The sequence below is a fragment of the Limanda limanda genome, chromosome 7, assembly GCF_963576545.1.
Source record: "Limanda limanda chromosome 7, fLimLim1.1, whole genome shotgun sequence".
Taxonomy (NCBI): Eukaryota; Metazoa; Chordata; class Actinopteri; order Pleuronectiformes; family Pleuronectidae; genus Limanda; species Limanda limanda.
In genome coordinates this window covers 26,859,866-26,883,771 of record NC_083642.1, presented here as the reverse complement: position 1 = coordinate 26,883,771, position 23,906 = coordinate 26,859,866, and the positions used below count along the sequence as shown (strand labels likewise).

The following is a 23,906-nucleotide window of genomic DNA, read 5'->3' as shown; positions in this document are numbered from 1 at the left end:
GCTAAGCATGGTCGGGCTTGGTTAGTACTTGGATGGGAGACCGCCTGGGAATACCAGGTGCTGTAAGCTTTTTCGAATTTGCTTTGCAACCAGCAGAGGGAATGGTTGCTGCTGCTTTAAAGGAGAAACATCTTGGAAAGAGCAGGAAAGACTCACCATCAAAGAAAACAAGGATATGGAACCCTGACATTATTACTGTTGGAAATTATTGATAATTTTCATGATTTGATGATGGTGGTTCACATGTATAAATAAGGTATTGTGGGTTGCGTCTTTCGCTTACGGCCACACCAGCCTGAACGCCCTTGAACGCACCACGGAGTGACATCATCAACGAACCAGGAAGTAAGCCACCGCATGTGGATACAGAGGAACTATTTTTCTTTTTTTTTTCTCTTTTCCCAGCTTTTTTCTTGTTCTCTCTCTACATCTCCCTTTTTTTCGACTTCTTATGTGTTAATCCAACCGGACGTTAGCGTTGTGATTGTCTTGTTTAGTGTATGTGTGTCCCCCCGCGGCAGTGACGCACTGTGCGGGGGTAACGGAGCCTGTGTGGAAGGGCATCCGAGACCATGGCGGAGACCAGCACGGAGCGGGTGAGTGTTAACGCTGTCACCCACGGAGGTGACAGCGGGAGAGAAACTGAGCTGACGCAGAGCAAGAGCTGCACAAACAATGAGAGATATGACAGGGAGCAGACAGTGATGGTAGAGATGGAAGGAGAGGGAGAAGACACAGCTATGGAGCTGATGAGGTGTGTGCGTGAGTTGTGCGGGGGGCTGCTGGCGTGCAGACAGATCACTGATAAAAAATATGAGATGACCATGAGCCACCCTAAGGGGAAAGACAGACTCATGGAAGGATTCAAGATTGGGGAGACTCGGGTGCACGCAAGAGAACTGGTGAATGACGAGCTGGTGGTGTCATTTATGAATTTACCTTTTTACATCGAGGACAGGGAGATATTGGCAAAACTACAACTATGGGGGGTCTCTGCAGTATCTCCCATTAAAAGAAGGATGTGGCCAGGTACAAACGTGGCTGATGGGACAAGGTTCCTGAAAGTGAAATTCAATAACCAGATACAATCACTGCCGTATTCTACAAAGTTTGACACAGCGCTGGGGGCGGAGTATTTCAGGGTGCTGCACGACAAACAAGTAAAAGTGTGCAGGCTGTGCATAAAACCTGGCCACATAATGAGAGAGTGCCCGGAATTTCATTGCAACAGATGTGGAGTGCAAGGACATTATGCAAGGGAGTGCACGCAGGGGAGGAAGAGATGTGATTTGTGCCAGAACCTGATGAATGAATGCAGATGCAATAAGAGTGAGGCAGAAGATGATACGAGTGAAAGTGAGCAAGAAAGTGAGAGTGGAAGCAGGGAGGAAGGAGATGCGGAGGACATGGAAAGTGTGGAGGATGGAGACGGAAATGAAATGGAGGAGCAGGTGAGGGAGGATCCAGGGAAGCAGGAAGGAGAGCGGAGGATGGAGGAGACGAAAGGAGGAAAGAAAGAGGGAGCAGACCGGAAGACGAGGAAGGAGAGAACGAGAGTAAACGACGAAGAGGAGGATGGAGGAAGGAGGAGAGGAGTGCTGGAGCGAGAGCTGATCGCAGAAGGAAGGAGAGACGGGGCGGAGGAGAAAGGTCCCAAAACAAAGGAGACGAAAAGGCCAGAGAAGGGGGCGACGGTCGCAAGGAGAGACGGAGAGAAGGAAGCAGGCCGGGAGAAAAGGCGAGGAGAGGACGACACTGGAGGGACGGACAAGGAACTGAATGGAGCAAAGCCCAAAGAGACGGGAGAGGAGACCACTGCATCACAGACGGTAGGATCTGAAACGGACATGGATATAGAGGAAAAAATAAAACAAATGAGGAAAAGACAGAACACTCAGAGGCATACGAGGATAAATAAGAAAAGTAAAACTAAGGAAAAAACAAAATGAAAATAACAATACTAATAATGTTAATAATAATCTCAATAAATGCAAGGGGGCTAAAGAACAAAAACAAAAGAAATCAGATATATGGTGACAGCAATTATGATATAATATGCTTACAGGAAACACAATGGGATGAGAGATGTATGAAAGAGGTGGAGGATGAATGGAGGGGAGATGTGTTTGCAAATAATGGAGATGGGAATGCAAGAGGTGTAGCTATATTAACAAAAAAGGGAGTGATAGGGAATGTGACAAGGTGTGAAGATGAGGGAGATGGGAGGGTGATAGGGATCAAGTTTGAGTATATGAATGAGGAGATTAAGCTAGTAAATGTGTATGCGCCGAATGAGGAGAAAGAAAGAAAGGAGATGTTTGAAAAGATGGGAGTGATGTGTGATGAAAACTGTATGATCGTGGGGGACTTTAATGTGTGGTGTGGGAAATTGGATGTGTCAAGGAACATGCATTTTAAGAATGACACAACAAGGGAGGTGCTAGAAACGATAAAGAGTATGAAAGGATTGAGTGATGTATGGAGAGAAAGAAATCCAGAGGGGAGAGAGTTCTCAAGAGTACAGCTGGTGAAAGGGGAACTGAAACAGAGTAGGATAGATTTAGTATTGAGCACAAAGGGCATAGCGGAAAGGATTAAAGGTATAGAATATATAGTCACAACATATAGTGATCACAAGGTGTTAAAATTTACAATAGGGGGGGGAATAAGGAGAAGAGGAGGGGGAGTGTGGTGTATGAATGGGCAGCTGCTTAAAGATGAAAAATATAAAAAAGAAGTGAGAGAATACATAATGTGGGAGATGAATGAGAGAATGTATGAGGAAGACACAGGGAGGTGGTGGGAGAGACTGAAAGAGGGGATAAGGAACATGAGCAAAAAACACAGCAGGAACCGGGGAAAGAAAGAAAGAGAGAAGATACAAAGGCTAAAAAAGGAGTTAGAGGAAGAGGGGAAGAAAGCAGGGGAAGGGCTTAATATTGACATAGAGGGATATATAAGAAAGAAAGATGAACTTAAGGAAATAGAACAGGGAAAATGTGAGGGAGCTATAATAAGAAGTAGAGCGAAATATGCGATAGAGGGAGAAAAATGTACAGGGTATTTCTTAAGACTAGAGAAGATAAGGCAGGAGAAAAAGTATTTTGAGCAAGTGGAGGGGAAAGGGGGGGAAAAAATAACAGAGCTTGTAGGGATAGTGGAAAGAGTAGAAGAGTTTTATAGAGAGTTATATAAGAAAGAAGCGTTAGATGAGGAGAGCAGTAGGCAGGTTATAGACAAGATGGAAGCTAGACTGAGTGATGAGGATAGAGAGGTGTGCGGAGGAGAGATAAGTAAGGGAGAGATAGAGAAAGCAATAAATGGGTTAGGCAGAAATAAGAGTCCAGGGATAGATGGAATAATAGGAGAATTTTATATAGAGTTTAGAGAAGAATTAGTACCAGTGTTGGAGAGATTATATAGATGGGTAGAAGAGAAGGGAGAAATGCCGCAGAGTATGACAACAGGTCTAGTGAGCATAATATATAAAAAAGGGAGTAGGGACAAATTAGAAAATTACAGGCCACTCACAATGTTAAATGGGGATTATAAGGTATTAGCAAAGGTGTTAGCAAACAGAATGAAGGAAGTAATAGGGACGGTGGTGGGAAGCACACAAGCGTATAGCATACCAGGGAGAGACATAGCCGACACAATAAGTAGTATTAGAGACACAATAACACACATGAAGGAGAACAATGGAGGGGCAGTAGTTAGTTTAGATCTTAACAAAGCTTTTGATAGAGTAGATCACAGTTATTTGTATAAAGTGTTAGAGAAGATGGGATTTGGAGGAAGGTTGATAGGATGGGTTAGGCGAATGTATGAAAGAGCAGGCAGTAAGATTAAAGTCAATGGGATAGTCACAGGTGAAGTTAGATTAGAAAGGTCAGTGAGGCAGGGATGTCCGCTATCGGCTCTGCTGTACTCCTTGTCAGCAGAGCCGTTAGCGGTACTCATACTGCAGAATAGGAGGATTAAGGGCATAGAACTACCGGGCGGACAGGTGAGCACACTATATCAATATGCGGATGATACAACAGTGACAGTGAGGGACAAGGAAAGTGTAGTACAGGTATTACAAAGTGTAGAACTGTATGGGAGGGCATCAGGAGCTAAAGTAAATATAGAAAAATCTGAAATAATGTATATAGGGGAAAGCAGAGGAGGGGAGGGAGTGAAAGGATTGAAGGAAAACAAAGGGTACATGAAGGTTCTGGGAGTGAACTTAGGGATTGAGGGAGAGGAAGGGAGAGATAGGCAGTATGAAGTACTGATAAACAACATAAAGAAAACATTGGGGTATTGGAAGCAGAGAAAGCTGAAATTAAAAGGGAAGGTAATAGTGGTAAATGCACTAATAATGAGCAAGATGGTGTATGTGATGAATGTGATGGATGTGCCTGTGAAAGTGTTGAAAGAAATAGAAAGAATCATAAGCAATTATTTGTGGGATGGGAAGGGAGTTAGGATAGCAAGAGAAGTGTTAGAAAATGAGTATGAGAACGGGGGACTGAAACTTGTCAATTTAGAGGGGAAAAAGAAAGCACTAAGGGTGAAAATGATGGTGAGATATTTAAAGGATAACAGAGATCATGTGTGGAAGGTATTTTTAAGAGAAGCAATAAATAAATGTGGAGGATGTGGAGAGAGCGGAGTGTTCATGGAACTAAAAAAAGGGATGATTGAAGGGGTGACTGACATATACAAAGAGATGCTTGGAGCGTGGGGAGAGTTTGTGAGAGGAGTGAAGTATGAATGCAAGAATGTGAGGCAGGTATGGGAGCAACCAGTGTTTTTAAATCCAAAAATTATGGTAGAGGGAGAAACTATTTTCAACAGGGTGATATGGAGGGCAGGGATAAGAAAGGTAAGGGATATGGTGTATGAGTACATACCGGGCTTCATGGGAGCACAGGTTATTGTGGATGAAGTAAGAGGGAATGGGGATGAAATATGGCCGGGCACAGCAAAAGGAGTAATAGAGAAAATTAAGACAGCAATGCCTAAAGAATGGATGGGAATGATTGAGAGAGAGAATGCGGTGAGGGGGGAAGAGAAAATAGAGATGTATGTGGGGGAAGGAGAATGCAAGGTGAGACTGGCAAAGGTGAAAACCAGAGTGATTTATAAATATATGAGAGGAAAAGAGATAAGGAGACCGGCTGCAGAGAAAGTGTGGAACAAAGTAATGAATGGAATGGATGTGGAGAGCATATGGGAGAATTTGAGAGTGAAATGGAATAGCATTGAATGCGAACACTTTGATTTCATGCTAAGGCACAATAGGATTTTTAATAATCTAATAATAAGTAAGTTTGACTGCAATGTGGAAAAGGAATGTGATGTATGTGGTGAGGGAGTGGAAACATGTATGCATGAATTTGTTGAATGTAAAGAACTAAGGGGATACTTTGAAAAAGTAAAGGGGTTAATAAATAAATGCTGGAAAGGAGAATGGGCAGTGAGAATGGAATGGAAGAAGCTGTGGCTGTTTGGTGTGAATGAAAGACAGAAGGGATGCAATGTAAACCTCATGAACTATGTGCTGAGCCATGCAAGGTATGCAGTTAAAATAAGAAGGAACACGGCTCACTACGAGAAAAGGAAATGTGATGTATGGACTGTTTTTCAAAACTTAACAGAAAGAGACGTGAGACAGATATGGGGCTATATTGGAGAAGAGGAGTTCAGAAAAGGATTTGTGGATGGAAGTACTTTTATTGAAATAATGAATGGAGATGTGAATGAGGTGAGAATGAATTTCGGTTAAAAGGGATGTTTCTTTTTATGAGTTGATGTTTGATTTTAATAATTTATTGATTTGTGTGTTTTCTGTGAAGTAAATATTTATGCATGTAAAAAGTACAGGCCTGGAAAGGGGCTGACATAACACAAAATGTGTTAAAATGTAAATGTACATGTAATAAATGTAAATGCAAAATATTTTTGATAATAAAAAAAAAAAAAAAAAGCACGCCCGATCTCGTCTGATCTCGGAAGCTAAGCATGGTCGGGCTTGGTTAGTACTTGGATGGGAGACCGCCTGGGAATACCAGGTGCTGTAAGCTTTTTCGAATTTGCTTTGCAACCAGCTGAGGGAACGGTTGCTGCTAAGAAGAAAAAAAAAAAAAAAAAAAAAAAAAAAAAAAAAAGCACGCCCGATCTCGTCTGATCTCGGAAGCTAAGCAGGGTCGGGCTTGGTTAGTACTTGGATGGGAGACCGCCTGGGAATACCAGGTGCAAGAAGAAAAAAAAAAAAAAAAAAAAAAAAAAGCACGCCCGATCTCGTCTGATCTCGGAAGCTAAGCGTGGTCGGGCTTGGTTAGTACTTGGATGGGAGACCGCCTGGGAATACCAGGTGCTGTAAGCTTTTTCGAATTTGCTTTGCAACCAGCAGAGGGAACGGTTGCTGCTGCTTTACAGGAGAAACATCTTGGAAAGAGCAGGAAAGACTCACCATCAAAGAAAACAAGGATATGGAACCCTGACATTATTACTGATGGAAATGATTGATAATTGTCATAATTTGATGATGGTGGTGGTGGTTCACATGTATAAATAAGGTATTGTGGGTTGAGTCTTTCGCTTACGGCCATACCACCCTGAGCACGCCCGATCTCGTCTGATCTCGGCAGCTAAGCATAGTCGGGCTTGGTTAGTACTTGGATGGGAGACCGCCTGGGAATACCAGGTGCTGTAAGCTTTTTCGAATTTGCTTTGCAACCAGCAGAGGGAACGGTTGCTGCTGCTTTAAAGGAGAAACATCTTGGAAAGAGCAGGAAAGACTCACCATCAAAGAAAACAAGGATATGGAACCCTGACATTATTACTGTTGGAAATTATTGATAATTGTCATGATTTGATGATGGTGGTTCAGATGTATAAATAAGGTATTGTGGGTTGAGTCTTTCGCTTACGGCCATACCACCCTGAGCACGCCCGATCTCGTCTGATCTCGGAAGCTAAGCGTGGTCGGGCTTGGTTAGTACTTGGATGGGAGACCGCCTGGGAATACCAGGTGCTGTAAGCTTTTTCGAATTTGCTTTGCAACCAGCAGAGGGAACGGTTGCTGCTGCTTTACAGGAGAAACATCTTGGAAAGAGCAGGAAAGACTCACCATCAAAGAAAACAAGGATATGGAACCCTGACATTATTACTGATGGAAATGATTGATAATTGTCATAATTTGATGATGGTGGTGGTGGTTCACATGTATAAATAAGGTATTGTGGGTTGAGTCTTTCGCTTACGGCCATACCACCCTGAGCACGCCCGATCTCGTCTGATCTCGGCAGCTAAGCATAGTCGGGCTTGGTTAGTACTTGGATGGGAGACCGCCTGGGAATACCAGGTGCTGTAAGCTTTTTCGAATTTGCTTTGCAACCAGCAGAGGGAACGGTTGCTGCTGCTTTAAAGGAGAAACATCTTGGAAAGAGCAGGAAAGACTCACCATCAAAGAAAACAAGGATATGGAACCCTGACATTATTACTGTTGGAAATTATTGATAATTGTCATGATTTGATGATGGTGGTTCAGATGTATAAATAAGGTATTGTGGGTTGAGTCTTTCGCTTACGGCCATACCACCCTGAGCACGCCCGATCTCGTCTGATCTCGGAAGCTAAGCGTGGTCGGGCTTGGTTAGTACTTGGATGGGAGACCGCCTGGGAATACCAGGTGCTGTAAGCTTTTTCGAATTTGCTTTGCAACCAGCAGAGGGAACGGTTGCTGCTGCTTTACAGGAGAAACATCTTGGAAAGAGCAGGAAAGACTCACCATCAAAGAAAACAAGGATATGGAACCCTGACATTATTACTGATGGAAATGATTGATAATTGTCATAATTTGATGATGGTGGTGGTGGTTCACATGTATAAATAAGGTATTGTGGGTTGAGTCTTTCGCTTACGGCCATACCACCCTGAGCACGCCCGATCTCGTCTGAACTCGGAAGCTAAGCATGGTCGGGCTAGGTTAGTACTTGGATGGGACACCGCCTGGGAATACCAGGTGCTGTAAGCTTTTTCGAATTTGCTTTGCAACCAGCAGAGGGAACGGTTGCTGCTGCTTTAAAGGAGAAACATCTTGGAAAGAGCAGGAAAGACTCACCATCAAAGAAAACAAGGATATGGAACCATGACATTATTACTGTTGGAAATTATTGATAATTGTCATGATTTGATGATGGTGGTTCAGATGTATAAATAAGGTATTGTGGGTTGAGTCTTTCGCTTACGGCCATACCACCCTGAGCACGCCCGATCTCGTCTGATCTCGGAAGCTAAGCGTGGTCGGGCTTGGTTAGTACTTGGATGGGAGACCGCCTGGGAATACCAGGTGCTGTAAGCTTTTTCGAATTTGCTTTGCAACCAGCAGAGGGAACGGTTGCTGCTGCTTTAAAGGAGAAACATCTTGGAAAGAGCAGGAAAGACTCACCATCAAAGAAAACAAGGATATGGAACCCTGACATTATTACTGATGGAAATGCTTGATAATTGTCATGATTTGATGATGGTGGTGGTGGTTCACATGTATAAATAAGGTATTGTGGGTTGAGTCTTTCGCTTACGGCCATACCACCCTGAGCACGCCCGATCTCGTCTGATCTCGGAAGCTAAGCATGGTCGGGCTAGGTTAGTACTTGGATGGGACACCGCCTGGGAATACCAGGTGCTGTAAGCTTTTTCGAATTTGCTTTGCAACCAGCAGAGGGAACGGTTGCTGCTGCTTTAAAGGAGAAACATCTTGGAAAGAGCAGGAAAGACTCACCATCAAAGAAAAACAAGGATATGGAACCCTGACATTATTACTGTTGGAAATTATTGATAATTGTCATGATTTGATGATGGTGGTTCACATGTATAAATAAGGTATTGTGGGTTGAGTCTTTCGCTTACGGCCATACCACCCTGAGCACGCCCGATCTCGTCTGATCTCGGAAGCTAAGCATGGTCGGGCTTGTTTAGTACTTGGGTGGGAGACCGCCTGGGAATACCAGGTGCTGTAAGCTTTTTCGAATTTGCTTTGCAACCAGCAGAGGGAACGGTTGCTGCTGCTTTAAAGGAGAAACATCTTGGAAAGAGCAGGAAAGACTCACCATCAAAGAAAACAAGGATATGGAACCCTGACATTATTACTGTTGGAAATTATTGATAATTGTCATGATTTGATGATGGTGGTTCAGATGTATAAATAAGGTATTGTGGGTTGAGTCTTTCGCTTACGGCCATACCACCCTGAGCACGCCCGATCTCGTCTGATCTCGGAAGCTAAGCGTGGTCGGGCTTGGTTAGTACTTGGATGGGAGACCGCCTGGGAATACCAGGTGCTGTAAGCTTTTTCGAATTTGCTTTGCAACCAGCAGAGGGAACGGTTGCTGCTGCTTTACAGGAGAAACATCTTGGAAAGAGCAGGAAAGACTCACCATCAAAGAAAACAAGGATATGGAACCCTGACATTATTACTGATGGAAATGATTGATAATTGTCATAATTTGATGATGGTGGTGGTGGTTCACATGTATAAATAAGGTATTGTGGGTTGAGTCTTTCGCTTACGGCCATACCACCCTGAGCACGCCCGATCTCGTCTGAACTCGGAAGCTAAGCATGGTCGGGCTAGGTTAGTACTTGGATGGGACACCGCCTGGGAATACCAGGTGCTGTAAGCTTTTTCGAATTTGCTTTGCAACCAGCAGAGGGAACGGTTGCTGCTGCTTTAAAGGAGAAACATCTTGGAAAGAGCAGGAAAGACTCACCATCAAAGAAAACAAGGATATGGAACCCTGACATTATTACTGTTGGAAATTATTGATAATTGTCATGATTTGATGATGGTGGTTCAGATGTATAAATAAGGTATTGTGGGTTGAGTCTTTCGCTTACGGCCATACCACCCTGAGCACGCCCGATCTCGTCTGATCTCGGAAGCTAAGCGTGGTCGGGCTTGGTTAGTACTTGGATGGGAGACCGCCTGGGAATACCAGGTGCTGTAAGCTTTTTCGAATTTGCTTTGCAACCAGCAGAGGGAACGGTTGCTGCTGCTTTACAGGAGAAACATCTTGGAAAGAGCAGGAAAGACTCACCATCAAAGAAAACAAGGATATGGAACCCTGACATTATTACTGATGGAAATGATTGATAATTGTCATAATTTGATGATGGTGGTGGTGGTTCACATGTATAAATAAGGTATTGTGGGTTGAGTCTTTCGCTTACGGCCATACCACCCTGAGCACGCCCGATCTCGTCTGATCTCGGAAGCTAAGCATGGTCGGGCTAGGTTAGTACTTGGATGGGACACCGCCTGGGAATACCAGGTGCTGTAAGCTTTTTCGAATTTGCTTTGCAACCAGCAGAGGGAACGGTTGCTGCTGCTTTAAAGGAGAAACATCTTGGAAAGAGCAGGAAAGACTCACCATCAAAGATAACAAGGATATGGAACCCTGACATTATTACTGTTGGAAATTATTGATAATTGTCATGATTTGATGATGGTGGTTCACATGTATTAATAAGGTATTGTGGGTTGAGTCTTTCGCTTACGGCCATACCACCCTGAGCACGCCCGATCTCGTCTGATCTCGGAAGCTAAGCATGGTCGGGCTTGGTTAGTACTTGGATGGGAGACCGCCTGGGAATACCAGGTGCTGTAAGCTTTTTCGAATTTGCTTTGCAACCAGCAGAGGGAACGGTTGCTGCTGCTTTAAAGGAGAAACATCTTGGAAAGAGCAGGAAAGACTCACCATCAAAGAAAACAAGGATATGGAACCCTGACATTATTACTGTTGGAAATTATTGATAATTGTCATGATTTGATGATGGTGGTTCAGATGTATAATTAAGGTATTGTGGGTTGAGTCTTTCGCTTACGGCCATACCACCCTGAGCACGCCCGATCTCGTCTGATCTCGGAAGCTAAGCATGGTCGGGCTTGGTTAGTACTTGGATGGGAGACCGCCTGGGAATACCAGGTGCTGTAAGCTTTTTCGAATTTGCTTTGCAACCAGCAGAGGGAACGGTTGCTGCTGCTTTAAAGGAGAAACATCTTGGAAAGAGCAGGAAAGACTCACCATCAAAGTAAACAAGGATATGGAACCCTGACATTATTACTGTTGATAATTATTGATAATTGTCATGATTTGATGATGGTGGTTCACATGTATAAATAAGGTATTGTGGGTTGAGTCTTTTGCTTACGGCCATACCACTCTGAGCGCGCCCGATCTCGTCTGATCTCGGAAGCTAAGCATGGTCGGGCTTGGTTAGTACTTGGATGGGAGACCGCCTGGGAATACCAGGTGCTGTAAGCTTTTTCGAATTTGCTTTGCAACCAGAAGAGGGAACGGTTGCTGCTGCTTTAAAGGAGAAACATCTTGGAAAGAGCAGGAAAGACTCACCATCAAAGTAAACAAGGATATGGAACCCTGACATTATTACTGTTGGAAATTATTGATAATTGTCATGATTTGATGATGGTGGTTCACATGTATAAATAAGGTATTGTGGGTTGAGTCTTTTGCTTACGGCCATACCACTCTGAGCACGCCCGATCTCGTCTGATCTCGGAAGCTAAGCATGGTCGGGCTTGGTTAGTACTTGGATGGGAGACCGCCTGGGAATACCAGCTGCTGTAAGCTTTTTCGAATTTGCTTTGCAACCAGCAGAGGGAATGGTTGCTGCTGCTTTAAAGGAGAAACATCTTGGAAAGAGCAGGAAAGACTCACCATCAAAGAAAACAAGGATATGGAACCCTGACATTATTACTGATGGAAATTATTGATAATTGTCATGATTTGATGATGGTGGTAGTGGTTCACATGTATAAATAAAGTATTGTGGGTTGAGTCTTTCGCTTACGGCCATACCACCCTGAGCACGCCCGATCTCGTCTGATCTCGGAAGCTAAGCAGGGTCTGGCTTGGTTAGTACTTGGATGGGAGACTGCCTGGGAATACCAGGTGCTGTAAGCTTTTTCGAATTTGCTTTGCAACCAGCAGAGGGAACGGTTGCTGCTGCTTTAAAGGAGAAACATCTTGGAAAGAGCAGGAAAGACTCACCATCAAAGAAAACAAGGATATGGAACCCTGACATTATTACTGTTGGAAATTATTGATAATTGTCATGATTTGATGATGGTGGTTCAGATGTATAAATAAGGTATTGTGGGTTGAGTCTTTCGCTTACGGCCATACCACCCTGAGCACGCCCGATCTCGTCTGATCTCGGAAGCTATGCGTGGTCGGGCTTGGTTAGTACTTGGATGGGAGACCGCCTGGGAATACCAGGTTCTGTAAGCTTTTTCGAATTTGCTTTGCAACCAGCAGAGGGAACGGTTGCTGCTGCTTTACAGGAGAAACATCTTGGAATAAGCAGGAAAGACTCACCATCAAAGAAAACAAGGATATGGAACCCTGACATTATTACTGTTGGAAATTATTGATAATTGTCATGATTTGATGATGGTGGTTCAGATGTATAAATAAGGTATTGTGGGTTGAGTCTTTCGCTTACGGCCATACCACCCTGAGCACGCCCGATCTCGTCTGATCTCGGAAGCTAAGCATGGTCGGGCTTGGTTAGTACTTGGATGGGAGACCGCCTGGGAATACCAGGTGCTGTAAGCTTTTTCGAATTTGCTTTGCAACCAGCAGAGGGAACGGTTGCTGCTGCTTTAAAGGAGAAACATCTTGGAAAGAGCAGGAAAGACTCACCTTCAAAGAAAACAAGGATATGGAACCCTGACATTATTACTGCTGGAAATTATTGATAATTGTCATGATTTGATGATGGTGGTTCAGATGTATAATTAAGGTATTGTGGGTTGAGTCTTTTGCTTACGGCCATACCACCCTGAGCACGCCCGATCTCGTCTGATCTCGGAAGCTAAGCATGGTCGGGCTAGGTTAGTACTTGGATGGGAGACCGCCTGGGAATACCAGGTGCTGTAAGCTTTTTCGAATTTGCTTTGCAACCAGCAGAGGGAACGGTTGCTGCTGCTTTAAAGGAGAAACATCTTGGAAAGAGCAGGAAAAACTCACCATCAAAGAAAACAAGGATATGGAACCCTGACATTATTACTTTTGGAAATTATTGATAATTGTTATGATTTGATGATGGTGGTTCACATGTATAAATAAGGTATTGTGGGTTGAGTCTTTCGCTTACGGCCATACCACCCTGAGCACGCCCGATCTCGTCTGATCTCGGAAGCTAAGCATGGTCGGGCTTGGTTAGTACTTGGATGGGAGACCGCCTGGGAATACCAGGTGCTGTAAGCTTTTTCGAATTTGCTTTGCAACCAGCAGAGGGAACGGTTGCTGCTGCTTTAAAGGAGAAACATCTTGGAAAGAGCAGGAAAGACTCACCATCAAAGAAAACAAGGATATGGAACCCTGACATTATTACTGTTGGAAATTATTGATAATTGTCATGATTTGATGATGGTGGTTCAGATGTATAATTAAGGTATTGTGGGTTGAGTCTTTCGCTTACGGCCATACCACCCTGAGCACGCCCGATCTCGTCTGATCTCGGAAGCTAAGCATGGTCGGGATAGGTTAGTACTTGGATGGGAGACCGCCTGGGAATACCAGGTGCTGTAAGCTTTTTCGAATTTGCTTTGCAACCAGCAGAGGGAACGGTTGCTGCTGCTTTAAAGGAGAAACATCTTGGAAAGAGCAGGAAAAACTCACCATCAAAGAAAAGAAGGATATGGAACCCTGACATTATTACTGTTGGAAATTATTGATAATTGTTATGATTTGATGATGGTGGTTCACATGTATAAATAAGGTATTGTGGGTTGAGTCTTTCGCTTACGGCCATACCACCCTGAGCACGCCCGATCTCGTCTGATCTCGGAAGCTAAGCATGGTCGGGCTTGGTTAGTACTTGGATGGGAGACCGCCTGGGAATAACAGGTGCTGTAAGCTTTTTCGAATTTGCTTTGCAACCAGCAGAGGGAACGGTTGCTGCTGCTTTAAAGGAGAAACATCTTGGAAAGAGCAGGAAAGACTCACCATCAAAGAAAACAAGGATATGGAACCCTGACATTATTACTGATGGAAATGAATGATAATTGTCATGATTTGATGATGGTGGTGGTGGTTCACATGTATATATAAGGTATTGTGGGTTGAGTCTTTCGCTTACGGCCATACCACCCTGAGCACGCCCGATCTCGTCTGATCTCGGAAGCTAAGCATGGTCGGACTAGGTTAGTACTTGGATGGGAGACCGCCTGGGAATACCAGGTGCTGTAAGCTTTTTCGAATTTGCTTTGCAACCAGCAGAGGGAACGGTTGCTGCTGCTTTAAAGGAGAAACATCTTGGAAAGAGCAGGAAAAACTCACCATCAAAGAAAACAAGGATATGGAACCCTGACATTATTACTGTTGGAAATTATTGATAATTGTCATGATTTGATGATGGTGGTTCACATGTATAAATAAGGTATTGTGGGTTGAGTCTTTCGCTTACGGCCATACCACCCTGAGCACGCCCGATCTCGTCTGATCTCGGAAGCTAAGCATGGTCGGGCTTGGTTAGTACTTGGATGGGAGACCGCCTGGGAATACCAGGTGCTGTAAGCTTTTTCGAATTTGCTTTGCAACCAGCAGAGGGAACGGTTGCTGCTGCTTTAAAGGAGAAACATCTTGGAAAGAGCAGGAAAGACTCACCATCAAAGAAAACAAGGATATGGAACCCTGACATTATTACTGTTGGAAATTATTGATAATTGTCATGATTTGATGATGGTGGTTCAGATGTATAATTAAGGTATTGTGGGTTGAGTCTTTCGCTTACGGCCATACCACCCTGAGCACGCCCGATCTCGTCTGATCTCGGAAGCTAAGCATGGTCGGGATAGGTTAGTACTTGGATGGGAGACCGCCTGGGAATACCAGGTGCTGTAAGCTTTTTCGAATTTGCTTTGCAACCAGCAGAGGGAACGGTTGCTGCTGCTTTAAAGGAGAAACATCTTGGAAAGAGCAGGAAAAACTCACCATCAAAGAAAAGAAGGATATGGAACCCTGACATTATTACTGTTGGATATTATTGATAATTGTTATGATTTGATGATGGTGGTTCACATGTATAAATAAGGTATTGTGGGTTGAGTCTTTCGCTTACGGCCATACCACCCTGAGCACGCCCGATCTCGTCTGATCTCGGAAGCTAAGCATGGTCGAGCTTGGTTAGTACTTGGATGGGAGACCGCCTGGGAATAACAGGTGCTGTAAGCTTTTTCGAATTTGCTTTGCAACCAGCAGAGGGAACGGTTGCTGCTGCTTTAAAGGAGAAACATCTTGGAAAGAGCAGGAAAGACTCACCATCAAAGAAAACAAGGATATGGAACCCTGACATTATTACTGATGGAAATGAATAATAATTGTCATGATTTGATGATGGTGGTGGTGGTTCACATGTATATATAAGGTATTGTGGGTTGAGTCTTTCGCTTACGGCCATACCACCCTGAGCACGCCCGATCTCGTCTGATCTCGGAAGCTAAGCATGGTCGGGCTAGGTTAGTACTTGGATGGGAGACCGCCTGGGAATACCAGGTGCTGTAAGCTTTTTCGAATTTGCTTTGCAACCAGCAGAGGGAACGGTTGCTGCTGCTTTAAAGGAGAAACATCTTGGAAAGAGCAGGAAAAACTCACCATCAAAGAAAACAAGGATATGGAACCCTGACATTATTACTGTTGGAAATTATTGATAATTGTCATGATTTGATGATGGTGGTTCACATGTATAAATAAAGTATTGTGGGTTGAGTCTTTCGCTTACGGCCATACCACCCTGAGCACGCCCGATCTCGTCTGATCTCGGAAGCTAAGCATGGTCGGGCTTGGTTAGTACTTGGATGGGAGACCGCCTGGGAATACCAGGTGCTGTAAGCTTTTTCGAATTTGCTTTGCAACCAGCAGAGGGAACGGTTGCTGCTGCTTTAAAGGAGAAACATCTTGGAAAGAGCAGGAAAGACTCACCATCAAAGTAAACAAGGATATGGAACCCTGACATTATTACTGTTGGAAATTATTGATAATTGTCATGATTTGATGATGGTGGTTCACATGTATAAATAAGGTATTGTGGGTTGAGTCTTTTGCTTACGGCCATACCACTCTGAGCACGCCCGATCTCGTCTGATCTCGGAAGCTAAGCATGGTCGGGCTTGGTTAGTACTTGGATGGGAGACCGCCTGGGAATACCAGGTGCTGTAAGCTTTTTCGAATTTGCTTTACAACCAGCAGAGGGAACGGTTGCTGCTGCTTTAAAGGAGAAACATCTTGGAAAGAGCAGGAAAGACTCACCATCAAAGAAAACAAGGATATGGAACCCTGACATTATTACTGTTGGAAATTATTGATAATTTTCATGATTTGATGATGGTGGTTCAGATGTATAAATAAGGTATTGTGGGCTGAGTCTTTCGCTTACGGCCATACCACCCTGAGCACGCCCGATCTCGTCTGATCTCGGCAGCTAAGCATAGTCGGGCTTGGTTAGTACTTGGATGGGAGACCGCCTGGGAATACCAGGTGCTGTAAGCTTTTTCGAATTTGCTTTGCAACCAGCAGAGGGAACGGTTGCTGCTGCTTTAAAGGAGAAACATCTTGGAAAGAGCAGGAAAGACTCACCATCAAAGAAAACAAGGATATGGAACCCTGACATTATTACTGTTGGAAATTATTGATAATTGTCATGATTTGATGATGGTGGTTCAGATGTATAAATAAGGTATTGTGGGTTGAGTCTTTCGCTTACGGCCATACCACCCTGAGCACGCCCGATCTCGTCTGATCTCGGAAGCTAAGCGTGGTCGGGCTTGGTTAGTACTTGGATGGGAGACCGCCTGGGAATACCAGGTGCTGTAAGCTTTTTCGAATTTGCTTTGCAACCAGCAGAGGGAACGGTTGCTGCTGCTTTACAGGAGAAACATCTTGGAAAGAGCAGGAAAGACTCACCATCAAAGAAAACAAGGATATGGAACCCTGACATTATTACTGATGGAAATGATTGATAATTGTCATAATTTGATGATGGTGGTGGTGGTTCACATGTATAAATAAGGTATTGTGGGTTGAGTCTTTCGCTTACGGCCATACCACCCTGAGCATGCCCGATCTCGTCTGAACTCGGAAGCTAAGCATGGTCGGGCTAGGTTAGTACTTGGATGGGACACCGCCTGGGAATACCAGGTGCTGTAAGCTTTTTCGAATTTGCTTTGCAACCAGCAGAGGGAACGGTTGCTGCTGCTTTAAAGGAGAAACATCTTGGAAAGAGCAGGAAAGACTCACCATCAAAGAAAACAAGGATATGGAACCATGACATTATTACTGTTGGAAATTATTGATAATTGTCATGATTTGATGATGGTGGTTCAGATGTATAAATAAGGTATTGTGGGTTGAGTCTTTCGCTTACGGCCATACCACCCTGAGCACGCCCGATCTCGTCTGATCTCGGAAGCTAAGCGTGGTCGGGCTTGGTTAGTACTTGGATGGGAGACCGCCTGGGAATACCAGGTGCTGTAAGCTTTTTCGAATTTGCTTTGCAACCAGCAGAGGGAACGGTTGCTGCTGCTTTAAAGGAGAAACATCTTGGAAAGAGCAGGAAAGACTCACCATCAAAGAAAACAAGGATATGGAACCCTGACATTATTACTGATGGAAATGCTTGATAATTGTCATGATTTGATGATGGTGGTGGTGGTTCACATGTATAAATAAGGTATTGTGGGTTGAGTCTTTCGCTTACGGCCATACCACCCTGAGCACGCCCGATCTCGTCTGATCTCGGAAGCTAAGCATGGTCGGGCTAGGTTAGTACTTGGATGGGACACCGCCTGGGAATACCAGGTGCTGTAAGCTTTTTCGAATTTGCTTTGCAACCAGCAGAGGGAACGGTTGCTGCTGCTTTAAAGGAGAAACATCTTGGAAAGAGCAGGAAAGACTCACCATCAAAGATAACAAGGATATGGAACCCTGACATTATTACTGTTGGAAATTATTGATAATTGTCATGATTTGATGATGGTGGTTCACATGTATAAATAAGGTATTGTGGGTTGAGTCTTTCGCTTACGGCCATACCACCCTGAGCACGCCCGATCTCGTCTGAACTCGGAAGCTAAGCATGGTCGGGCTAGGTTAGTACTTGGATGGGACACCGCCTGGGAATACCAGGTGCTGTAAGCTTTTTCGAATTTGCTTTGCAACCAGCAGAGGGAACGGTTGCTGCTGCTTTAAAGGAGAAACATCTTGGAAAGAGCAGGAAATACTCACCATCAAAGAAAACAAGGATATGGAACCCTGACATTATTACTGTTGGAAATTATTGATAATTGTCATGATTTGATGATGGTGGTTCAGATGTATAAATAAGGTATTGTGGGTTGAGTCTTTCGCTTACGGCCATACCACCCTGAGCACGCCCGATCTCGTCTGATCTCGGAAGCTAAGCGTGGTCGGGCTTGGTTAGTACTTGGATGGGAGACCGCCTGGGAATACCAGGTGCTGTAAGCTTTTTCGAATTTGCTTTGCAACCAGCAGAGGGAACGGTTGCTGCTGCTTTACAGGAGAAACATCTTGGAAAGAGCAGGAAAGACTCACCATCAAAGAAAACAAGGATATGGAACCCTGACATTATTACTGATGGAAACGAATGATAATTGTCATGATTTGATGATGGTGGTTCAGATGTATAATTAAGGTATTGTGGGTTGAGTCTTTCGCTTACGGCCATACCACCCTGAGCACGCCCGATCTCGTCTGATCTCGGAAGCTAAGCATGGTCGGGATAGGTTAGTACTTGGATGGGAGACCGCCTGGGAATACCAGGTGCTGTAAGCTTTTTCGAATTTGCTTTGCAACCAGCAGAGGGAACGGTTGCTGCTGCTTTAAAGGAGAAACATCTTGGAAAGAGCAGGAAAAACTCACCATCAAAGAAAAGAAGGATATGGAACCCTGACATTATTACTGTTGGAAATTATTGATAATTGTTATGATTTGATGATGGTGGTTCACATGTATAAATAAGGTATTGTGGGTTGAGTCTTTCGCTTACGGCCATACCACCCTGAGCACGCCCGATCTCGTCTGATCTCGGAAGCTAAGCATGGTCGGGCTTGGTTAGTACTTGGATGGGAGACCGCTTGGGAATAACAGGTGCTGTAAGCTTTTTCGAATTTGCTTTGCAACCAGCAGAGGGAACGGTTGCTGCTGCTTTAAAGGAGAAACATCTTGGAAAGAGCAGGAAAGACTCACCATCAAAGAAAACAAGGATATGGAACCCTGACATTATTACTGATGGAAATGAATGATAATTGTCATGATTTGATGATGGTGGTGGTGGTTCACATGTATATATAAGGTATTGTGGGTTGAGTCTTTCGCTTACGGCCATACCACCCTGAGCACGCCCGATCTCGTCTGATCTCGGAAGCTAAGCATGGTCGGGCTAGGTTAGTACTTGGATGGGAGACCGCCTGGGAATACCAGGTGCTGTAAGCTTTTTCGAATTTGCTTTGCAACCAGCAGAGGGAACGGTTGCTGCTGCTTTAAAGGAGAAACATATTGGAAAGAGCAGGAAAAACTCACCATCAAAGAAAACAAGGATATGGAACCCTGACATTATTACTGTTGGAAATTATTGATAATTGTCATGATTTGATGATGGTGGTTCACATGTATAAATAAGGTATTGTGGGTTGAGTCTTTCGCTTACGGCCATACCACCCTGAGCACGCCCGATCTCGTCTGATCTCGGAAGCTAAGCATGGTCGGGCTTAGTTAGTACTTGGATGGGAGACCGCCTGGGAATACCAGGTGCTGTAAGCTTTTTCGAATTTGCTTTGCAACCAGCAGAGGGAACGGTTGCTGCTGCTTTAAAGGAGAAACATCTTGGAAAGAGCAGGAAAGACTCACCATCAAAGTAAACAAGGATATGGAACCCTGACATTATTACTGTTGGAAATTATTGATAATTGTCATGATTTGATGATGGTGGTTCACATGTATAAATAAGGTATTGTGGGTTGAGTCTTTTGCTTACGGCCATACCACTCTGAGCACGCCCGATCTCGTCTGATCTCGGAAGCTAAGCATGGTCGGGCTTGGTTAGTACTTGGATGGGAGACCGCCTGGGAATACCAGGTGCTGTAAGCTTTTTCGAATTTGCTTTGCAACCAGCAGAGGGAATGGTTGCTGCTGCTTTAAAGGAGAAACATCTTGGAAAGAGCAGGAAAGACTCACCATCAAAGAAAACAAGGATATGGAACCCTGACATTATTACTGATGGAAATTATTGATAATTGTCATGATTTGATGATGGTGGTCGTGGTTCACATGTATAAATAAAGTATTGTGGGTTGAGTCTTTCGCTTACGGCCATACCACCCTGAGCACGCCCGATCTCGTCTGATCTCGGAAGCTAAGCAGGGTCTGGCTTGGTTAGTACTTGGATGGGAGACTGCCTGGGAATACCAGGTGCTGTAAGCTTTTTCGAATTTGCTTTGCAACCAGCAGAGGGAACGGTTGCTGCTGCTTTAAAGGAGAAACATCTTGGAAAGAGCAGGAAAGACTCACCATCAAAGAAAACAAGGATATGGAACCCTGACATTATTACTGTTGGAAATTATTGATAATTTTCATGATTTGATGATGGTGGTTCAGATGTATAAATAAGGTATTGTGGGCTGAGTCTTTCGCTTACGGCCATACCACCCTGAGCACGCCCGATCTCGTCTGATCTCGGCAGCTAAGCATAGTCGGGCTTGGTTAGTACTTGGATGGGAGACCGCCTGGGAATACCAGGTGCTGTAAGCTTTTTCGAATTTGCTTTGCAACCAGCAGAGGGAACGGTTGCTGCTGCTTTAAAGGAGAAACATCTTGGAAAGAGCAGGAAAGACTCACCATCAAAGAAAACAAGGATATGGAACCCTGACATTATTACTGATGGAAATGAATGATAATTGTCATGATTTGATGATGGTGGTGGTGGTTCACATGTATATATAAGGTATTGTGGGTTGAGTCTTTCGCTTACGGCCATACCACCCTGAGCACGCCCGATCTCGTCTGATCTCGGAAGCTAAGCATGGTCGGGCTAGGTTAGTACTTGGATGGGAGACCGCCTGGGAATACCAGGTGCTGTAAGCTTTTTCGAATTTGCTTTGCAACCAGCAGAGGGAACGGTTGCTGCTGCTTTAAAGGAGAAACATATTGGAAAGAGCAGGAAAAACTCACCATCAAAGAAAACAAGGATATGGAACCCTGACATTATTACTGTTGGAAATTATTGATAATTGTCATGATTTGATGATGGTGGTTCAGATGTATAAATAAGGTATTGTGGGTTGAGTCTTTCGCTTACGGCCATACCACCCTGAGCACGCCCGATCTCGTCTGATCTCGGAAGCTATGCGTGGTCGGGCTTGGTTAGTACTTGGATGGGAGACCGCCTGGGAATACCAGGTTCTGTAAGCTTTTTCGAATTTGCTTTGCAACCAGCAGAGGGAACGGTTGCTGCTGCTTTACAGGAGAAACATCTTGGAATAAGCAGGAAAGACTCACCATCAAAGAAAACAAGGATATGGAACCCTGACATTATTACTGCTGGAAATTATTGATAATTGTCATGATTTGATGATGGTGGTTCAGATGTATAATTAAGGTATTGTGGGTTGAGTCTTTTGCTTACGGCCATACCACCCTGAGCACGCCCGATCTCGTCTGATCTCGGAAGCTAAGCATGGTCGGGCTAGGTTAGTACTTGGATGGGAGACCGCCTGGGAATACCAGGTGCTGTAAGCTTTTTCGAATTTGCTTTGCAACCAGCAGAGGGAACGGTTGCTGCTGCTTTAAAGGAGAAACATCTTGGAAAGAGCAGGAAAAACTCACCATCAAAGAAAACAAGGATATGGAACCCTGACATTATTACTTTTGGAAATTATTGATAATTGTTATGATTTGATGATGGTGGTTCACATGTATAAATAAGGTATTGTGGGTTGAGTCTTTCGCTTACGGCCATACCACCCTGAGCACGCCCGATCTCGTCTGATCTCGGAAGCTAAGCATGGTCGGGCTTGGTTAGTACTTGGATGGGAGACCGCCTGGGAATACCAGGTGCTGTAAGCTTTTTCGAATTTGCTTTGCAACCAGCAGAGGGAACGGTTGCTGCTGCTTTAAAGGAGAAACATCTTGGAAAGAGCAGGAAAGACTCACCATCAAAGAAAACAAGGATATGGAACCCTGACATTATTACTGTTGGAAATTATTGATAATTGTCATGATTTGATGATGGTGGTTCAGATGTATAATTAAGGTATTGTGGGTTGAGTCTTTCGCTTACGGCCATACCACCCTGAGCACGCCCGATCTCGTCTGATCTCGGAAGCTAAGCATGGTCGGGATAGGTTAGTACTTGGATGGGAGACCGCCTGGGAATACCAGGTGCTGTAAGCTTTTTCGAATTTGCTTTGCAACCAGCAGAGGGAACGGTTGCTGCTGCTTTAAAGGAGAAACATCTTGGAAAGAGCAGGAAAGACTCACCATCAAAGAAAAGAAGGATATGGAACCCTGACATTATTACTGTTGGAAATTATTGATAATTGTTATGATTTGATGATGGTGGTTCACATGTATAAATAAGGTATTGTGGGTTGAGTCTTTCGCTTACGGCCATACCACCCTGAGCACGCCCGATCTCGTCTGATCTCGGAAGCTAAGCATGGTCGGGCTTGGTTAGTACTTGGATGGGAGACCGCCTGGGAATAACAGGTGCTGTAAGCTTTTTCGAATTTGCTTTGCAACCAGCAGAGGGAACGGTTGCTGCTGCTTTAAAGGAGAAACATCTTGGAAAGAGCAGGAAAGACTCACCATCAAAGAAAACAAGGATATGGAACCCTGACATTATTACTGATGGAAATGAATGATAATTGTCATGATTTGATGATGGTGGTGGTGGTTCACATGTATATATAAGGTATTGTGGGTTGAGTCTTTCGCTTACGGCCATACCACCCTGAGCACGCCCGATCTCGTCTGATCTCGGAAGCTAAGCATGGTCGGACTAGGTTAGTACTTGGATGGGAGACCGCCTGGGAATACCAGGTGCTGTAAGCTTTTTCGAATTTGCTTTGCAACCAGCAGAGGGAACGGTTGCTGCTGCTTTAAAGGAGAAACATCTTGGAAAGAGCAGGAAAAACTCACCATCAAAGAAAACAAGGATATGGAACCCTGACATTATTACTGTTGGAAATTATTGATAATTGTCATGATTTGATGATGGTGGTTCACATGTATAAATAAGGTATTGTGGGTTGAGTCTTTCGCTTACGGCCATACCACCCTGAGCACGCCCGATCTCGTCTGATCTCGGAAGCTAAGCATGGTCGGGCTTGGTTAGTACTTGGATGGGAGACCGCCTGGGAATACCAGGTGCTGTAAGCTTTTTCGAATTTGCTTTGCAACCAGCAGAGGGAACGGTTGCTGCTGCTTTAAAGGAGAAACATCTTGGAAAGAGCAGGAAAGACTCACCATCAAAGAAAACAAGGATATGGAACCCTGACATTATTACTGTTGGAAATTATTGATAATTGTCATGATTTGATGATGGTGGTTCAGATGTATAATTAAGGTATTGTGGGTTGAGTCTTTCGCTTACGGCCATACCACCCTGAGCACGCCCGATCTCGTCTGATCTCGGAAGCTAAGCATGGTCGGGATAGGTTAGTACTTGGATGGGAGACCGCCTGGGAATACCAGGTGCTGTAAGCTTTTTCGAATTTGCTTTGCAACCAGCAGAGGGAACGGTTGCTGCTGCTTTAAAGGAGAAACATCTTGGAAAGAGCAGGAAAAACTCACCATCAAAGAAAAGAAGGATATGGA

At 44.3% G+C, this 23,906-nt stretch overlaps 54 non-coding genes across 54 annotated transcripts in view; all 54 read left to right on the top strand.

Annotated features, from left to right (window-relative positions):
• The window catches only part of LOC133006867 (5S ribosomal RNA), a 119-nt gene extending 50 nt beyond the window's left edge, over positions 1–69 (top strand). Inside the window, exon 1 of the ribosomal RNA XR_009679373.1 lies at positions 1–69. This exon is cut by the window's left edge and continues 50 nt beyond it. This is a non-coding gene — a ribosomal RNA (5S ribosomal RNA).
• Positions 70–6,587: 6,518 nt separating this feature from the next.
• On the top strand, positions 6,588–6,706 carry LOC133007372 (5S ribosomal RNA). The gene has a single exon (XR_009679849.1). It is a non-coding gene; the product is annotated as a 5S ribosomal RNA (ribosomal RNA).
• A 208-nt stretch (positions 6,707–6,914) lies between these two features.
• On the top strand, positions 6,915–7,033 carry LOC133006758 (5S ribosomal RNA). The gene has a single exon (XR_009679270.1). It is a non-coding gene; the product is annotated as a 5S ribosomal RNA (ribosomal RNA).
• Positions 7,034–7,247: 214 nt separating this feature from the next.
• On the top strand, positions 7,248–7,366 carry LOC133007370 (5S ribosomal RNA). The gene has a single exon (XR_009679847.1). It is a non-coding gene; the product is annotated as a 5S ribosomal RNA (ribosomal RNA).
• A 208-nt stretch (positions 7,367–7,574) lies between these two features.
• LOC133006757 (5S ribosomal RNA) lies at positions 7,575–7,693 on the top strand. The gene has a single exon (XR_009679269.1). It is a non-coding gene; the product is annotated as a 5S ribosomal RNA (ribosomal RNA).
• Positions 7,694–7,907: 214 nt separating this feature from the next.
• LOC133006716 (5S ribosomal RNA) lies at positions 7,908–8,026 on the top strand. The gene has a single exon (XR_009679231.1). It is a non-coding gene; the product is annotated as a 5S ribosomal RNA (ribosomal RNA).
• Positions 8,027–8,234: 208 nt separating this feature from the next.
• Positions 8,235–8,353, top strand: LOC133006754 (5S ribosomal RNA). The gene has a single exon (XR_009679267.1). It is a non-coding gene; the product is annotated as a 5S ribosomal RNA (ribosomal RNA).
• A 214-nt stretch (positions 8,354–8,567) lies between these two features.
• LOC133006902 (5S ribosomal RNA) lies at positions 8,568–8,686 on the top strand. The gene has a single exon (XR_009679407.1). It is a non-coding gene; the product is annotated as a 5S ribosomal RNA (ribosomal RNA).
• Positions 8,687–8,895: 209 nt separating this feature from the next.
• Positions 8,896–9,014, top strand: LOC133007019 (5S ribosomal RNA). Its single transcript, XR_009679517.1, has one exon. It is a non-coding gene; the product is annotated as a 5S ribosomal RNA (ribosomal RNA).
• Positions 9,015–9,222: 208 nt separating this feature from the next.
• LOC133006753 (5S ribosomal RNA) lies at positions 9,223–9,341 on the top strand. The gene has a single exon (XR_009679266.1). It is a non-coding gene; the product is annotated as a 5S ribosomal RNA (ribosomal RNA).
• Positions 9,342–9,555: 214 nt separating this feature from the next.
• Positions 9,556–9,674, top strand: LOC133006715 (5S ribosomal RNA). Its single transcript, XR_009679230.1, has one exon. It is a non-coding gene; the product is annotated as a 5S ribosomal RNA (ribosomal RNA).
• A 208-nt stretch (positions 9,675–9,882) lies between these two features.
• On the top strand, positions 9,883–10,001 carry LOC133006752 (5S ribosomal RNA). Its single transcript, XR_009679265.1, has one exon. It is a non-coding gene; the product is annotated as a 5S ribosomal RNA (ribosomal RNA).
• Positions 10,002–10,215: 214 nt separating this feature from the next.
• LOC133006901 (5S ribosomal RNA) lies at positions 10,216–10,334 on the top strand. The gene has a single exon (XR_009679406.1). It is a non-coding gene; the product is annotated as a 5S ribosomal RNA (ribosomal RNA).
• Positions 10,335–10,542: 208 nt separating this feature from the next.
• LOC133006457 (5S ribosomal RNA) lies at positions 10,543–10,661 on the top strand. The gene has a single exon (XR_009678987.1). It is a non-coding gene; the product is annotated as a 5S ribosomal RNA (ribosomal RNA).
• Positions 10,662–10,869: 208 nt separating this feature from the next.
• LOC133006456 (5S ribosomal RNA) lies at positions 10,870–10,988 on the top strand. The gene has a single exon (XR_009678986.1). It is a non-coding gene; the product is annotated as a 5S ribosomal RNA (ribosomal RNA).
• Positions 10,989–11,196: 208 nt separating this feature from the next.
• On the top strand, positions 11,197–11,315 carry LOC133006721 (5S ribosomal RNA). Its single transcript, XR_009679236.1, has one exon. It is a non-coding gene; the product is annotated as a 5S ribosomal RNA (ribosomal RNA).
• A 208-nt stretch (positions 11,316–11,523) lies between these two features.
• LOC133007553 (5S ribosomal RNA) lies at positions 11,524–11,642 on the top strand. The gene has a single exon (XR_009680017.1). It is a non-coding gene; the product is annotated as a 5S ribosomal RNA (ribosomal RNA).
• A 214-nt stretch (positions 11,643–11,856) lies between these two features.
• Positions 11,857–11,975, top strand: LOC133007211 (5S ribosomal RNA). Its single transcript, XR_009679698.1, has one exon. It is a non-coding gene; the product is annotated as a 5S ribosomal RNA (ribosomal RNA).
• A 208-nt stretch (positions 11,976–12,183) lies between these two features.
• LOC133007707 (5S ribosomal RNA) lies at positions 12,184–12,302 on the top strand. The gene has a single exon (XR_009680163.1). It is a non-coding gene; the product is annotated as a 5S ribosomal RNA (ribosomal RNA).
• A 208-nt stretch (positions 12,303–12,510) lies between these two features.
• LOC133006455 (5S ribosomal RNA) lies at positions 12,511–12,629 on the top strand. The gene has a single exon (XR_009678985.1). It is a non-coding gene; the product is annotated as a 5S ribosomal RNA (ribosomal RNA).
• Positions 12,630–12,837: 208 nt separating this feature from the next.
• Positions 12,838–12,956, top strand: LOC133006225 (5S ribosomal RNA). Its single transcript, XR_009678769.1, has one exon. It is a non-coding gene; the product is annotated as a 5S ribosomal RNA (ribosomal RNA).
• A 208-nt stretch (positions 12,957–13,164) lies between these two features.
• LOC133006454 (5S ribosomal RNA) lies at positions 13,165–13,283 on the top strand. The gene has a single exon (XR_009678984.1). It is a non-coding gene; the product is annotated as a 5S ribosomal RNA (ribosomal RNA).
• A 208-nt stretch (positions 13,284–13,491) lies between these two features.
• LOC133007389 (5S ribosomal RNA) lies at positions 13,492–13,610 on the top strand. The gene has a single exon (XR_009679865.1). It is a non-coding gene; the product is annotated as a 5S ribosomal RNA (ribosomal RNA).
• A 208-nt stretch (positions 13,611–13,818) lies between these two features.
• LOC133007008 (5S ribosomal RNA) lies at positions 13,819–13,937 on the top strand. The gene has a single exon (XR_009679507.1). It is a non-coding gene; the product is annotated as a 5S ribosomal RNA (ribosomal RNA).
• Positions 13,938–14,151: 214 nt separating this feature from the next.
• LOC133006855 (5S ribosomal RNA) lies at positions 14,152–14,270 on the top strand. The gene has a single exon (XR_009679361.1). It is a non-coding gene; the product is annotated as a 5S ribosomal RNA (ribosomal RNA).
• Positions 14,271–14,478: 208 nt separating this feature from the next.
• LOC133006453 (5S ribosomal RNA) lies at positions 14,479–14,597 on the top strand. The gene has a single exon (XR_009678983.1). It is a non-coding gene; the product is annotated as a 5S ribosomal RNA (ribosomal RNA).
• Positions 14,598–14,805: 208 nt separating this feature from the next.
• Positions 14,806–14,924, top strand: LOC133007388 (5S ribosomal RNA). The gene has a single exon (XR_009679864.1). It is a non-coding gene; the product is annotated as a 5S ribosomal RNA (ribosomal RNA).
• Positions 14,925–15,132: 208 nt separating this feature from the next.
• On the top strand, positions 15,133–15,251 carry LOC133007557 (5S ribosomal RNA). Its single transcript, XR_009680021.1, has one exon. It is a non-coding gene; the product is annotated as a 5S ribosomal RNA (ribosomal RNA).
• Positions 15,252–15,465: 214 nt separating this feature from the next.
• On the top strand, positions 15,466–15,584 carry LOC133006224 (5S ribosomal RNA). The gene has a single exon (XR_009678768.1). It is a non-coding gene; the product is annotated as a 5S ribosomal RNA (ribosomal RNA).
• A 208-nt stretch (positions 15,585–15,792) lies between these two features.
• On the top strand, positions 15,793–15,911 carry LOC133006452 (5S ribosomal RNA). The gene has a single exon (XR_009678982.1). It is a non-coding gene; the product is annotated as a 5S ribosomal RNA (ribosomal RNA).
• A 208-nt stretch (positions 15,912–16,119) lies between these two features.
• Positions 16,120–16,238, top strand: LOC133006866 (5S ribosomal RNA). The gene has a single exon (XR_009679372.1). It is a non-coding gene; the product is annotated as a 5S ribosomal RNA (ribosomal RNA).
• A 208-nt stretch (positions 16,239–16,446) lies between these two features.
• On the top strand, positions 16,447–16,565 carry LOC133007369 (5S ribosomal RNA). The gene has a single exon (XR_009679846.1). It is a non-coding gene; the product is annotated as a 5S ribosomal RNA (ribosomal RNA).
• A 208-nt stretch (positions 16,566–16,773) lies between these two features.
• LOC133006751 (5S ribosomal RNA) lies at positions 16,774–16,892 on the top strand. The gene has a single exon (XR_009679264.1). It is a non-coding gene; the product is annotated as a 5S ribosomal RNA (ribosomal RNA).
• Positions 16,893–17,106: 214 nt separating this feature from the next.
• Positions 17,107–17,225, top strand: LOC133007022 (5S ribosomal RNA). The gene has a single exon (XR_009679520.1). It is a non-coding gene; the product is annotated as a 5S ribosomal RNA (ribosomal RNA).
• Positions 17,226–17,433: 208 nt separating this feature from the next.
• LOC133006750 (5S ribosomal RNA) lies at positions 17,434–17,552 on the top strand. Its single transcript, XR_009679263.1, has one exon. It is a non-coding gene; the product is annotated as a 5S ribosomal RNA (ribosomal RNA).
• A 214-nt stretch (positions 17,553–17,766) lies between these two features.
• Positions 17,767–17,885, top strand: LOC133006900 (5S ribosomal RNA). Its single transcript, XR_009679405.1, has one exon. It is a non-coding gene; the product is annotated as a 5S ribosomal RNA (ribosomal RNA).
• A 208-nt stretch (positions 17,886–18,093) lies between these two features.
• Positions 18,094–18,212, top strand: LOC133006713 (5S ribosomal RNA). The gene has a single exon (XR_009679228.1). It is a non-coding gene; the product is annotated as a 5S ribosomal RNA (ribosomal RNA).
• Positions 18,213–18,420: 208 nt separating this feature from the next.
• LOC133006749 (5S ribosomal RNA) lies at positions 18,421–18,539 on the top strand. The gene has a single exon (XR_009679262.1). It is a non-coding gene; the product is annotated as a 5S ribosomal RNA (ribosomal RNA).
• A 208-nt stretch (positions 18,540–18,747) lies between these two features.
• LOC133007387 (5S ribosomal RNA) lies at positions 18,748–18,866 on the top strand. The gene has a single exon (XR_009679863.1). It is a non-coding gene; the product is annotated as a 5S ribosomal RNA (ribosomal RNA).
• Positions 18,867–19,074: 208 nt separating this feature from the next.
• Positions 19,075–19,193, top strand: LOC133007138 (5S ribosomal RNA). The gene has a single exon (XR_009679629.1). It is a non-coding gene; the product is annotated as a 5S ribosomal RNA (ribosomal RNA).
• A 214-nt stretch (positions 19,194–19,407) lies between these two features.
• Positions 19,408–19,526, top strand: LOC133006222 (5S ribosomal RNA). The gene has a single exon (XR_009678766.1). It is a non-coding gene; the product is annotated as a 5S ribosomal RNA (ribosomal RNA).
• Positions 19,527–19,734: 208 nt separating this feature from the next.
• Positions 19,735–19,853, top strand: LOC133007171 (5S ribosomal RNA). The gene has a single exon (XR_009679660.1). It is a non-coding gene; the product is annotated as a 5S ribosomal RNA (ribosomal RNA).
• A 208-nt stretch (positions 19,854–20,061) lies between these two features.
• Positions 20,062–20,180, top strand: LOC133006865 (5S ribosomal RNA). The gene has a single exon (XR_009679371.1). It is a non-coding gene; the product is annotated as a 5S ribosomal RNA (ribosomal RNA).
• A 214-nt stretch (positions 20,181–20,394) lies between these two features.
• On the top strand, positions 20,395–20,513 carry LOC133007210 (5S ribosomal RNA). The gene has a single exon (XR_009679697.1). It is a non-coding gene; the product is annotated as a 5S ribosomal RNA (ribosomal RNA).
• A 208-nt stretch (positions 20,514–20,721) lies between these two features.
• On the top strand, positions 20,722–20,840 carry LOC133007368 (5S ribosomal RNA). Its single transcript, XR_009679845.1, has one exon. It is a non-coding gene; the product is annotated as a 5S ribosomal RNA (ribosomal RNA).
• Positions 20,841–21,054: 214 nt separating this feature from the next.
• On the top strand, positions 21,055–21,173 carry LOC133006221 (5S ribosomal RNA). The gene has a single exon (XR_009678765.1). It is a non-coding gene; the product is annotated as a 5S ribosomal RNA (ribosomal RNA).
• Positions 21,174–21,381: 208 nt separating this feature from the next.
• LOC133007706 (5S ribosomal RNA) lies at positions 21,382–21,500 on the top strand. Its single transcript, XR_009680162.1, has one exon. It is a non-coding gene; the product is annotated as a 5S ribosomal RNA (ribosomal RNA).
• A 208-nt stretch (positions 21,501–21,708) lies between these two features.
• LOC133006220 (5S ribosomal RNA) lies at positions 21,709–21,827 on the top strand. Its single transcript, XR_009678764.1, has one exon. It is a non-coding gene; the product is annotated as a 5S ribosomal RNA (ribosomal RNA).
• A 208-nt stretch (positions 21,828–22,035) lies between these two features.
• On the top strand, positions 22,036–22,154 carry LOC133006451 (5S ribosomal RNA). The gene has a single exon (XR_009678981.1). It is a non-coding gene; the product is annotated as a 5S ribosomal RNA (ribosomal RNA).
• A 208-nt stretch (positions 22,155–22,362) lies between these two features.
• On the top strand, positions 22,363–22,481 carry LOC133007386 (5S ribosomal RNA). The gene has a single exon (XR_009679862.1). It is a non-coding gene; the product is annotated as a 5S ribosomal RNA (ribosomal RNA).
• A 208-nt stretch (positions 22,482–22,689) lies between these two features.
• Positions 22,690–22,808, top strand: LOC133007007 (5S ribosomal RNA). Its single transcript, XR_009679506.1, has one exon. It is a non-coding gene; the product is annotated as a 5S ribosomal RNA (ribosomal RNA).
• A 214-nt stretch (positions 22,809–23,022) lies between these two features.
• Positions 23,023–23,141, top strand: LOC133006854 (5S ribosomal RNA). Its single transcript, XR_009679360.1, has one exon. It is a non-coding gene; the product is annotated as a 5S ribosomal RNA (ribosomal RNA).
• A 208-nt stretch (positions 23,142–23,349) lies between these two features.
• Positions 23,350–23,468, top strand: LOC133006450 (5S ribosomal RNA). Its single transcript, XR_009678980.1, has one exon. It is a non-coding gene; the product is annotated as a 5S ribosomal RNA (ribosomal RNA).
• Positions 23,469–23,676: 208 nt separating this feature from the next.
• LOC133007385 (5S ribosomal RNA) lies at positions 23,677–23,795 on the top strand. The gene has a single exon (XR_009679861.1). It is a non-coding gene; the product is annotated as a 5S ribosomal RNA (ribosomal RNA).
• The last annotated feature ends 111 nt before the right edge of the window (positions 23,796–23,906 follow it).